The sequence below is a fragment of the Triticum urartu genome, chromosome 3A, assembly GCF_056163025.1.
Source record: "Triticum urartu cultivar PI428250 chromosome 3A, HENAU_Tu73, whole genome shotgun sequence".
NCBI lineage: Eukaryota > Viridiplantae > Streptophyta > Magnoliopsida > Poales > Poaceae > Triticum > Triticum urartu.
Window position 1 is genome coordinate 343,124,562 of NC_141875.1, and position 10,950 is coordinate 343,135,511.

The window sequence follows — 10,950 nt, forward strand, 5'->3', positions numbered from 1 at the left end:
TTCTGCATACATCACATTCATTCACGAATTGAGCAATCTTGCGCTTCATTCGAGTCCACCAATAAGCCTGTTTGAGGTCCTGATACATCTTCATGCTCCCAGGGTGGATGGAGAGGAGAGAATTGTGAGCCTCGTTCATGATCACTTTACGAAGATCACCTTTGGGCACAACAATACGATCCTCGAAGAAGAGAGTATCCTTGTCATCAAGGCGGTAGCACTTGTACTTGGGTTGACTCTTGGCAATCCCAATCTTCACCTTTTTCACCATAGCATCCAGAAGCTGAGCTTGGCGAATCTGGTCTTCCAAGGTAGGAGATACTTGAAGGTTGGTGAGGAAACCTTGAGGAAAAACTTGCAGATTGAGTTTGCGGAAAGCTTCACAACGCTCGGGTTGATAAGGCTTCAGAATCAGACTATTGCAATAAGCCTTCCTTCTCAATGCGTCAGCAATCACATTGGCCTTTCCTGGAGTATACTCGATACTCGGATTATACTCTTGAATCATTTCGACCCATCGAGTCTGTCTGAGGTTGAGATTAGGCTGAGTGAAGATGTACTTGAGACTCTTGTGGTCAGTGAAAATGTCCACTTTTCTTCCCAATAAGAGATGTCTCCAAGTCAAAAGAGCATGCACAACTGCCGCCAGCTCGAGGTCATGAGTGGGGTAGTTCTTCTCGTTGGGCTTCAACTGGCAAGAGGTATAAGCCGCAACTTTCTTCTCTTGCATCAACACTGCACCGAGACCATGGAGAGAGGCATCGCAAAAGACCTCAAACGGTTTGGATTCATCAGGAGGAGTCAGAACTGGAGCAGTGACCAATTTCTCTTTCAAGGTGTTGAAAGCGATGTCACATTCCGGAGACCAAACATACTTGACGTGCTTCTGGAGAAGATTTGAGAGAGGCTTCGCGATCTTTGAAAAGTTCTCAACGAACCTTCGACAGTAGCTTGCGAGACCGAGGAAGCTACGGAGTTGCTTCACGTTCTGAGGTGGTTCCCAATTCACAATTGCAGACACCTTCTCAGGATTCACCGCAATGCCCTTGGCAGAGATGATATGTCCAAGATAAAGAACCTCATCAAGTCAAAATTCGCACTTGGAGAACTTGGTGTAGAACTGGTGTTCCCTGAGCTTATCGAGTACCAAACGCAAGTGCTTGGCATGATCTTCCTTGTTCTTTGAATAGACCAGAATGTCGTCGAGATAGACCAAAACAAAGTCATTGGTGTAGGCGTTGAAGATGAAATTCATCATGCGAGAGAAAGTCGGAGGAGCGTTGACAAGGCCAAAAGACATGACAGTGTATTCATATGAACCATAGCTTGTCTTCAAAGCCGTCTTGGGAATATCTTGCTCACAGATTCGAATCTGATGATAACCCATACGGAGATCAAGCTTGGAGAATACTTGGGCACCTTTGAGTTGTTCGAATAGCTCGTTGATGTTGGAAAGTGGGTATTTGTTCTTAATAGTCTTCTTGTTCAATGGACGGTAGTCAACACAAAGTCGGTCCGTTCCATCCTTCTTCTTCACGAAAAGAACACCACAACCCCACGGAGAAGAACTAGGTCGGATGAGACCCATTCGCTCTTGAATATCGAGTTGCTTCTTCAGCTCCTTCAACTCTTCAGGTCCGAGCTTGTAAGGATGCTTGCACACTGGTTCCGTGCCAGGCTCAAGATCAATGACGAATTCAACTGGCCAGTGCGGAGGCATTCCTGGAAGCTCTTCTGGAAAGACGTCTTGATATTCGCAAACAACTGGGATTTGCGAGATGGCATCCAGTTCACCCTTCTCATTGAGAGAAAACAGACGGATGGTATCATCACGAGCGGCAAAGAAAATTACATCCTCAGACGAATGAGTCAATTGAATCTGCCTGGCAGCACAATCAAGATGTGCCTTGTTCTTAGAAAGCCAATCCATTCCGAGAATAAGATCAATATCCGAGTTAACAAGAACCACCAGAGAAGAAAGAAACTTGTAATCACCCAACGTGATAGAGACATCCGGGACGCAATTGTTAGAAGTCATTTGCTTGCCCGGAGACACAATCTTCAACGGGACAGGAATCCTTTCGGTCACAAAATCATGCTTGGCAACAAATGGTGTTGAAATAAAATAAAGCGATGCACCAGTGTCAAAAAGAACTTTAGCTGGAATATCGTTAACAGGAAGGTTACCCATGATGACATCTGGCGAGTCCTCTGCCTGAGCTGCATTCAGCAAGTTGACCTTGGCGTGCTTAGGGTTATGCTTGACCACAGCTGTACTTGCCGATCTCACAGGAGGAGGAGGAGGAGGAGGGAGACGCCTCTGGTTGAAGCACTTGTGGGCATAGTGACCCTTCTGTTGGCACTTGTTGCATGTGACTTCTGAAAGCGGACGGTGATACGGAGCACTCGATATTAGAGCTTGAGACGAAGTCTTGTTCTGAAAGCCAGGGTTGGGTGGGTGGGAAGATCCACTGCCACCTTTGCTCTTCTGCTGATACGGCTGACGGAACGGATGAGGAGGAAGCCAATACTTCTGCTGCTTGGCCACTTGAGTAGAGGAAGAAGGAGTAGCATCTCTGACTCGCTTCTTGGAAGCATCACACCTCAGTTGAGCAGCCTCTTGCTTCAATGCCATGTTGTAGAACTCATCATACCTCAAGGGCTCAAAGAGAACAAGAGCTAGCTGGATTTCTTCTCCGAGACCACCCCTGAAATGGTATATCATGCTCTTCTCATCAGGGACGTCCTGCTTAGCAAAACAGGCGGGCTTCTGAAACAACTTGTTGTAGTCATAGACAGACAAAGAGCTTTGCTTCAGGTTGCGGAATTCCTCACGCTTGCTTTCAACCACGCTCTGAGGAATATGATGAGCTTTTAAATCTTGACGGAATTCATCCCAGGTAATCACACGGCCTCCTCTGGAATCCTTGTACTGCTGGAACCATTCTGCAGCTTGGTCTTTGAGTTGGAAGGAAGCGAACTTAACAAAGTCCTCAGGCCTGACGTTACTACACTCGAAATGCTTGCACAAGTCCACAAGCCAATCGTCAGCATCAGTTGCCTCAACACAATTGCTGAAAGTCTTTGGCTGATTTGCAAGGAACTGGTTGAGTGTAGCAAAGTGATTCTGATTGTTGCCTTGGTTGCCTTGGTTCGCTTGGTTGCGCTCTTGAAGAATTTGCATGATCAACTGCGTGTTTGCATTGGTTGCGGCCATCACAGCTTGCCATGCCTCCGGAGGAGGAGGAGGTGGTGGCGGATCAGGATTCGGAGTCGTGCGCGTTGGAGGAGCCATCCTGAAGAGGTTGACATCCATTAGCACATTGATAGACAAATATTGAAGCTGAATCCAACAGAATGAAATTGCAACATATAGTCTTCACATCCGAACAAAATGAATGAATGCATTCCACTTGAAATGGTCACATATCCATAAATTGAGAAGCCACTAGAATTTAGGTAGAGGAATAAATCAACAAGGTACGGATCAAGAATGAATACTCGGTAAGAAATCCCAATCTCAAACCAAATATCCGTGGAAGAAGAACTAGAGCTACAAGAATTCCCACCTATGAAACTCCCGAACCTTTCCGGTTATGCAATCAGGTGTTGGGGATACAGGGGAAGCATAATATCTCACCCAAATCTAGCAAATCCTACATCCAGTTGTATCCATCCTTCAACACATAACCGAGAAAAACTTCGGAAACCATCTACCTCAACCTTCGAAAAGCATCCGTTATACAAGTTATGGCAATACTCCCGAACTCCCGCCCCAGTACTGGGTGGGTCGAGGTTATCTCACCAACGAACTGCATAAAAGAGATTTTCGATGTCGGCGTACTAAACTCAGGTATTCCAGAACTGCAATGATAAAATTGTGACAACAACACCGCGGTGCTCAACTCCCCGGGACACTGCCACAACCCCTAAAGACAGGAGGCACCAAGAACAATGTTCTCGTCGCAAAACCATCGGAATGATTCCAAGATACCCGCGTGATCCTAAAAAAAATTTTAGTGAAATTTGAGAAGAGAAGAGTCAAAACTCTACGTCAGGATGCCTTACCAGAGCAATGAGGAGACTGGGAAGTAAAAAAGAATTCCTAAACTCTCCGATATATAATTCCTAAATGACTCAAAACATTTTTCTAGACTCAACAACGGCTGCAAAAAACAATCAAGCAGTGGGGGCTCCTAAGGTCGGGGAAGGCTCTGATTACCAACTTGTAACGCCCTCGATGCGGCTATAGCTCCTACGTGTCGAAGCACGACTTAGAGGCATAACCGCATTGAAAGCAATGCCGCAAGTAAGGCAATCTTCACAACATCCCATGTAAAATAGATAATAAAAGGGGAAGGTACATAGTTGGCTTACACTCGCCACGTCAATCAAAGTACATAAATAGCATTACATCATCCAATCACTCATGGCCCGACTACGGTGCCAAAATATAAGATCAACCCAACATGCGACACGGTCCCGATCGCCCCAACTTGGCACCACTAGTGATCATCAGGGAAAGACACATAGTAATGGCGTGAGTCCTCGTCGAACTCCCACTTGAGCTCAAGCATGTCATCTGGAACGGAATCATCAGGCCCTGCATCTGGTTTGGAAGTAATCTGTGAGCCACAGGGACTCAGCAATCTCGCACCCTCGCAATCAAGACTATTTAAGCTTATAGATAAGGCAAAGGTAAATATGTGGAGCTGCAGCAAGCGACTAGCATATATGGTGGCTATCCTGTTCGCAAAAGAGAGCGAGAAGAGAAGGCAAAGCGCGACCGAATAACTAGAGAACAACCTCCGCAAGCATTACTCCAACACCGTGTTCACTTCCCGAACTCCGCCGAGAAGAGACCATCACGGTAACTCACACAGTTGATTCATTTTAAATTAAGTTAAGGTTCAAGTTATCTACAACCGGACATTAACAAATTCCCATCTGCCCATAACCGCGGGCACGGCTTTCGAAAGTTCAAATCCCTGCAGGGAGTCCCAACTTAGCCCATGACAAGCTCTCACGGTCAACGAAGGAATAGACGTTCTCCCGAGACATTCCGATCAGACTCGGTATCCCGGTTCTACAAGACACTTCGACAAGTTAAGACAAATCCAGCAACACCGCTCGAATGTGCCGACAAATCCCGATAGGAGCTGCACATATCTTGTTCTCAGGGCACACTCAGATGAACACTATGTACAACTAAAACCAACCCTCGAGTTGCCCCGAGGTGGCGCTGCAAGTGGCTTTGTTTGGACCAACACTCAGGGGAGCACTGGCCCGGGGGGGTTAAATAAGATGACCCTCAGGCTCCGAAAACCCAAGGGAAAAAGAGGCTAGGTGGCAAATGGTAAAACCAAGGTTGGGCATTGCTAGAAAAGCTTTATTCAAGGCAAACTATCTAGGGGTTCCCATTATCACCCAACCGCGTAAGGAACACAAAATCCGGGAACATAACACCGATATGACGGAAACTAGGGTGGCAAGAGTGGAACAAAACACTAGGCAAAAGGCCGAGCCTTTCACCCTTTACCAAGTATATAGATGCATTAAGATAACAAGGTAATATAATGATATCCCAACAAGTAAAATAATGTTCCAACAAGGAACGGTCTCCAATCTTCACCTGCAACTAGTAACGCTATAAGAGGGGCTGAGCAAAGCGGTAACATAGCCAATCAACGGTTTGCTAGGACATGGTGGGTTAGAGGATTAGACATGTCAATTTGGGAGGCATGATAAGCAAGTGGTAGGCATCGAAGCATAGGCATAGCAAAAGAGCGAGCATCTAGCAAAGCAAAGATAGAAGTGATTTCGAGGGTATGATCATCTTGCCTGCAACGTTGTCAGAGTTGACTGGATCCTCGAAAGCAAACTCAACGGGCTCCTCGTTAGCGAACTCGTCTCCCGGCTCTACCCAAACAAGACAAACAAGCAAATGGAGCACAATCAACCACGTGCAAAGCTCAAACAACATGATGCGATCATGGTATGCTATGCGGGATGCGATATGCGATGCATATGCAAGATTTGACAAGGAATGAATGAACCTGGCCTCAACATGGAAATCCAAGTGTGCCACTGGAAAGGTGAGATGATTTCGCTTGAAAATGATATAAAGATCACCGGAATCGGAGTCACGGTTTGGAAATGGCAAAAAATTCAAATATGGCACCGGTCTGCGATTTACAGCAAGTAGCCATCTAAATGCAACAAGATGAACATGCTACAGCACCCAAACATGGCATCAAAATACATGGAAGGGATCTATTCATGATTCTTAACAAAAGATGAACACTGATCTACGGCCAATTCATCCATTAACAGGTTCAAACAAGCCTGGCAAAAATGCATTTGGTAAACAGATTTCAGACTTAGTGAAATTAACACTTGTCTGGAATTTCAGATCAGGTATCACACTTTGGAGCAAGAAAACTATAAGCTACAGGGCCTGAACATGGCAAAGTAAAGCACGGCATGGAGATGCTCAAAGAGTTTAACAAAAGTCCCTTAGTGACCTTGAGCCAAAAGGGGTCAGAAAATACATTTGCAAGCATGTGAACATGGCAAAAACATAATCAGGTCACAGACTTAGTGAAAAACTGGAGCATGCAAATCAGATATCAAGTAGGCATGTTTACGAGCTCGATGCACTCACTACAGAGTAAGTCATGACAATCTAAGCATACACCCATCAAGAATACACATTAGACAAGCTACACATGGCAAGGACAATAACATAGTATGCACGATCAACTACAACATCCTCGGCAAATCGCTAACAAGTAGACAATCTGCCCAGATTCACGAAATAGAAAAAGTAGAGCTTGATTGACTCAAGCTAGGGTGCTCCATAGTTGCAAACAAATACATGGATGGATAGAGCACTACAAGATTAACAAATCATCCTTAATGATCATCCTCAAAAGAGGCACGGATCACTAGGAAACAACATGAACATATGGCATATTGAAATAAACAGATCAAGGACTTAGTGGAATTACTAAGTCCCTGAAATCAGCATTAACGAATGCACCACTTTGCAAGCTTGTGCTAGTCACCACACACATCACAAAAATACATGGGTTGCACCTTTGGAGAGATGGCAAAGCATATAACAAAACATATGTAGAGCTCAGGGACATATCATGCACACATTAATCATGGCAAAAATGACAAAAATCTAATTGGAGCAGCAGATCTGACAATTATCCCAAATAGCACTCTTCCAACAGCACTTCGGGCATTAAGATGAACTCAAATGAAAACGATGCAGTGAAATGAAATGATGTGCTCTCTGAGACGAACATTTTGATATGCTATATGCCCAAAACAAAGCTACGGATGCAAAGTTACGGCACAATGAACATGGCAAAATAATTAGGGTTAGGGACGAAAAAGTCAACCCCGAGATTTCGGATCTCAGATCCAGGTCGGGATCTCGCCGGAGTTACTGTTCATGCACGGACTTCAAGGATCGCCAGGGGACTTGGAGCTCGCCAGAGTTGGTGGAGCTTGCCGGCGCGAGGGGAGGAGGAGGCCGGAGTTGGTGCCGACGGCGGCGGGGCTCGGCTCCCGCGGCGCGGGCGTGCGGCGGCGAGGTCCGGCCGGCGTCGGGCGGTGGCCGGCGCGGTGCGGCACAGAGGGGTGGCGGCCGCTGGCGAGGAGGCGCGGTGGCGCCGGGCGGAGGAAGAGGCGGCTCGGGCGGCACGGAGGGAACGGGCCGAGAGGGCCCGCGGCGGGCTCTCCGGGCCGGCGCGGTTGGTGGAGGCGGCGGCGACACGTGGCGGCCTGCGGTTGGTCGCGGGTGGCGGCGGACGTGTCCGGCGGCCGGCGGACGTGTCCGGCCGCGCGGAAAGAGGTGGATCTAGGGTTTCGGACGAGGGGAACCGCGAATTTCGGGAGGGTGGTGTATTTATAGGCATAGAGGGAGCTAGGAGTGTCCAAATGAGGTGCGGTTTTTGGCCACGCGGTCGTGATCGAACGCTCTAGACGATGGAGAGGGTTTTGGTGGGTTTTGGGCCAAATTGGAAGGGTGTTGGGCTGCAACACACACGAGGCCTTCTCGGTCCCTCGGTTAACCGTTGGAGCATCAAATGAAGTTCAAATGGTACGAAACTTGACAGGCGGTCTACCGGTAGTAAACCAAGGCCGCTTGGCAAGTCTCGGTCCAATCCGGAAATGTTTAATTCCCACACACGAAAGAAAGGTAGAAATGACCACCGGAGGAGAACGGAGCACCGGAATGCAAAACGGACAACGGGGAAAATGCTCGAATGCATGAGACGAACACGTATGCAAATGCAATGTACATGATGACATGATATGAGATGCATGACAATGACAACAACACACGGAGACAAAAACCCGAACCCGAGAAAATAAAATAACTTAGAGCCAAAAATGTCAAGAGTTGGATTACATATTAGGTAAATCATATCCGGGGTGTTACATAGGCATATAGTGCTCAAGTAATGAATCCAACCGGATCCCAAGGTATATCAAAGCCAATTTTAATTAACAATCATTTGTGATTTAGTAGTGAGCTCAAAGTAACATGTATGATGCAACAACGAAGTCTAACTCTCTTCCTATGCATCGGCATGTCATAAAAGAACAATTCATGCACACATAGTAAAGGTCAATGCATAGTATAAAAAGTGTCCTGCAATTTTATCTTATTGGAAACATGGAGAGGCAGAGATGTAGTTCCTCTCTCATAATAATTGCAAGTAGGATCAGCAAGAACATGCATATTATATCTATCAAAATCATCATTTGCAACGGTAAAATGCAACCGATCAATATAATCCTTAATAAGGGCAAACTTCTTCGATATAGTGTAGTCGGGAGAATTCGAAAAGATAATAGGACTATCATGCATGGGTGCAATAGCAACAATTTCATGTTTAACATAAGGAACTATAGCAAGTTCATCTCCATAAGCATAATTCATATTGTCATCTTGGCCACAAGCATAGCAAGCATCACCAAAAAGGGATATTTCAAACGAATCAACGGGATCATAACAATCATCATAGCAATCATCCTTCGGTAAGCACGAAGGGAAATTAAACAATGTATGAGTTGAAGAGTTACTCTCATTAGAAGGTGGGCACGGGTAGCTAATCCGCTCTTCCTCCTTTTGTTCTTTGCTCTCCTCATCATCTTTTTCATCCAATGATCCCACGGTTTCATCAATTCCTTCTTCCATAGACTCCTGTAAAATATTAGTCTCTTCTTGGACAGCGGAGGAGTCCTCAATATATGGTTTAACATAGGCATTAGAAGCATAATTATCATAACAATATTTAAGTATGGAAAAAATTTCATATTTGTAAAGAGTAGCATCATACTTTTCAATCAAAGAAGCAATTTCATAAGCACCCTTAAAAGCAACAAATTCTTCAATTTGTTAAACATCATAGTAATTATAAACACCCTTAGCATACGAAGATATGATTCCATTATCACTAAACTCGCATTGGTAGGGAAGGTGTTTCTTAGGATTTTTAGAACAACAAGTAACATCATATATTTCACATAAATTCCAAGCATAGCACTGCAAACGATGAATTTGATCCAGTAAAAGTTTCCCTTTTTCAGATATGCAGTGTCGCATATAACAAGCATGCTCATCTAAAGATTTGCCCTCAACTAAGCTAGTTGGGGTTTCAGCACGAGCACACAGGGATCGAAGATGATCCAAGTAAAAAGCTTCAGGAGTGTGATAGATTTTGAGTGGTTCTTCAACCATTGGTGTAGTAGGTACAACTATTTTTTTGGTATTTTGTGTTTCCTACCCATAACTAAATATAGAAAACAAGAGCACAAAATAAAAACTACTTAGTGATAAAGCAAACAAGCACACACGAGAATATTCACCCCATGCTATGGCTCCCCGGCAACGGCGCCAGAAAAAGGTCTTGATAACCCACAAGTATAGAGGATCAATTGTAGCCTCTTTCGATAAGTAAGAGTGTCGAACCCAACGAGGAGCTAAAGGTAGAACAAATATCCCCTCAAGTTCTATTGACCACCAATACAACTCTACGCACGCTTAATGTTCGCTTTACCTAGAACAAGTATGAAACTAGAAGTACTTTGTAGGTGTTGTTGGATAAGTTTGCAAGATAATAAAGAGCGCGTAAATAGAAAGTAGGGGCTGTTTAGATGAAGACACAACTAAGTTAGTTTTAGTAGAAAACTTGTTGTCACACAAGAAAGTTATTTGTCCCTAGGCAATCGATAACTAGACCGGTAATCATTATTGCAATTTTATTTGAGGGAGAGGCATAAGCTAACATACTTTCTCTTCTTGGATCATATGCACTTATGATTGGAACTCTAGCAAGCATCCGCAACTACTAAAGATCATTAAGGTAAAACCCAACCATAGCATTATAAGGCATCAAGTCCTCTTTATTCCCATACGCAAACAACCTTACTTACTCGGGTCTATGTTACTATCACTCACGCCACCCACCATAAGCAAATCATGAACACATTGCAAACCCTACAGCGGGGATCCCTCACGCTTGCGCGACACAGAGAGCACCATAGGACAACACCAATAATAAAACATGCAACTCAAACCAATCACAATCATCAATTAACCCATAGGACAAAACAAATCTACTCAAACATCATAGGATAGCCATACATCATTTGGAAATAATGTATAGCGTTGAGCACCATGTTTAAGTAGAGATTACAACAGGTAAAAGAGGGTTTACACCGCTGCACAGAGGGGGAAGAATTAGTGATGATGGCAGTGAAGTTGTTGGGTAGATTGCGGTGATGATGATGGCCCCGGCGGTGTTCCAGCGCCACCGGAAGAGAGGGGGAGAGAGCCCCCCTTCTTCTTCTTCCTTGACCTTCTCCCTAGATGGCAGAAGGGTTTCCCCTCTAGTCCATGGCCTCCATGGCATGGGAGGGGCGAGA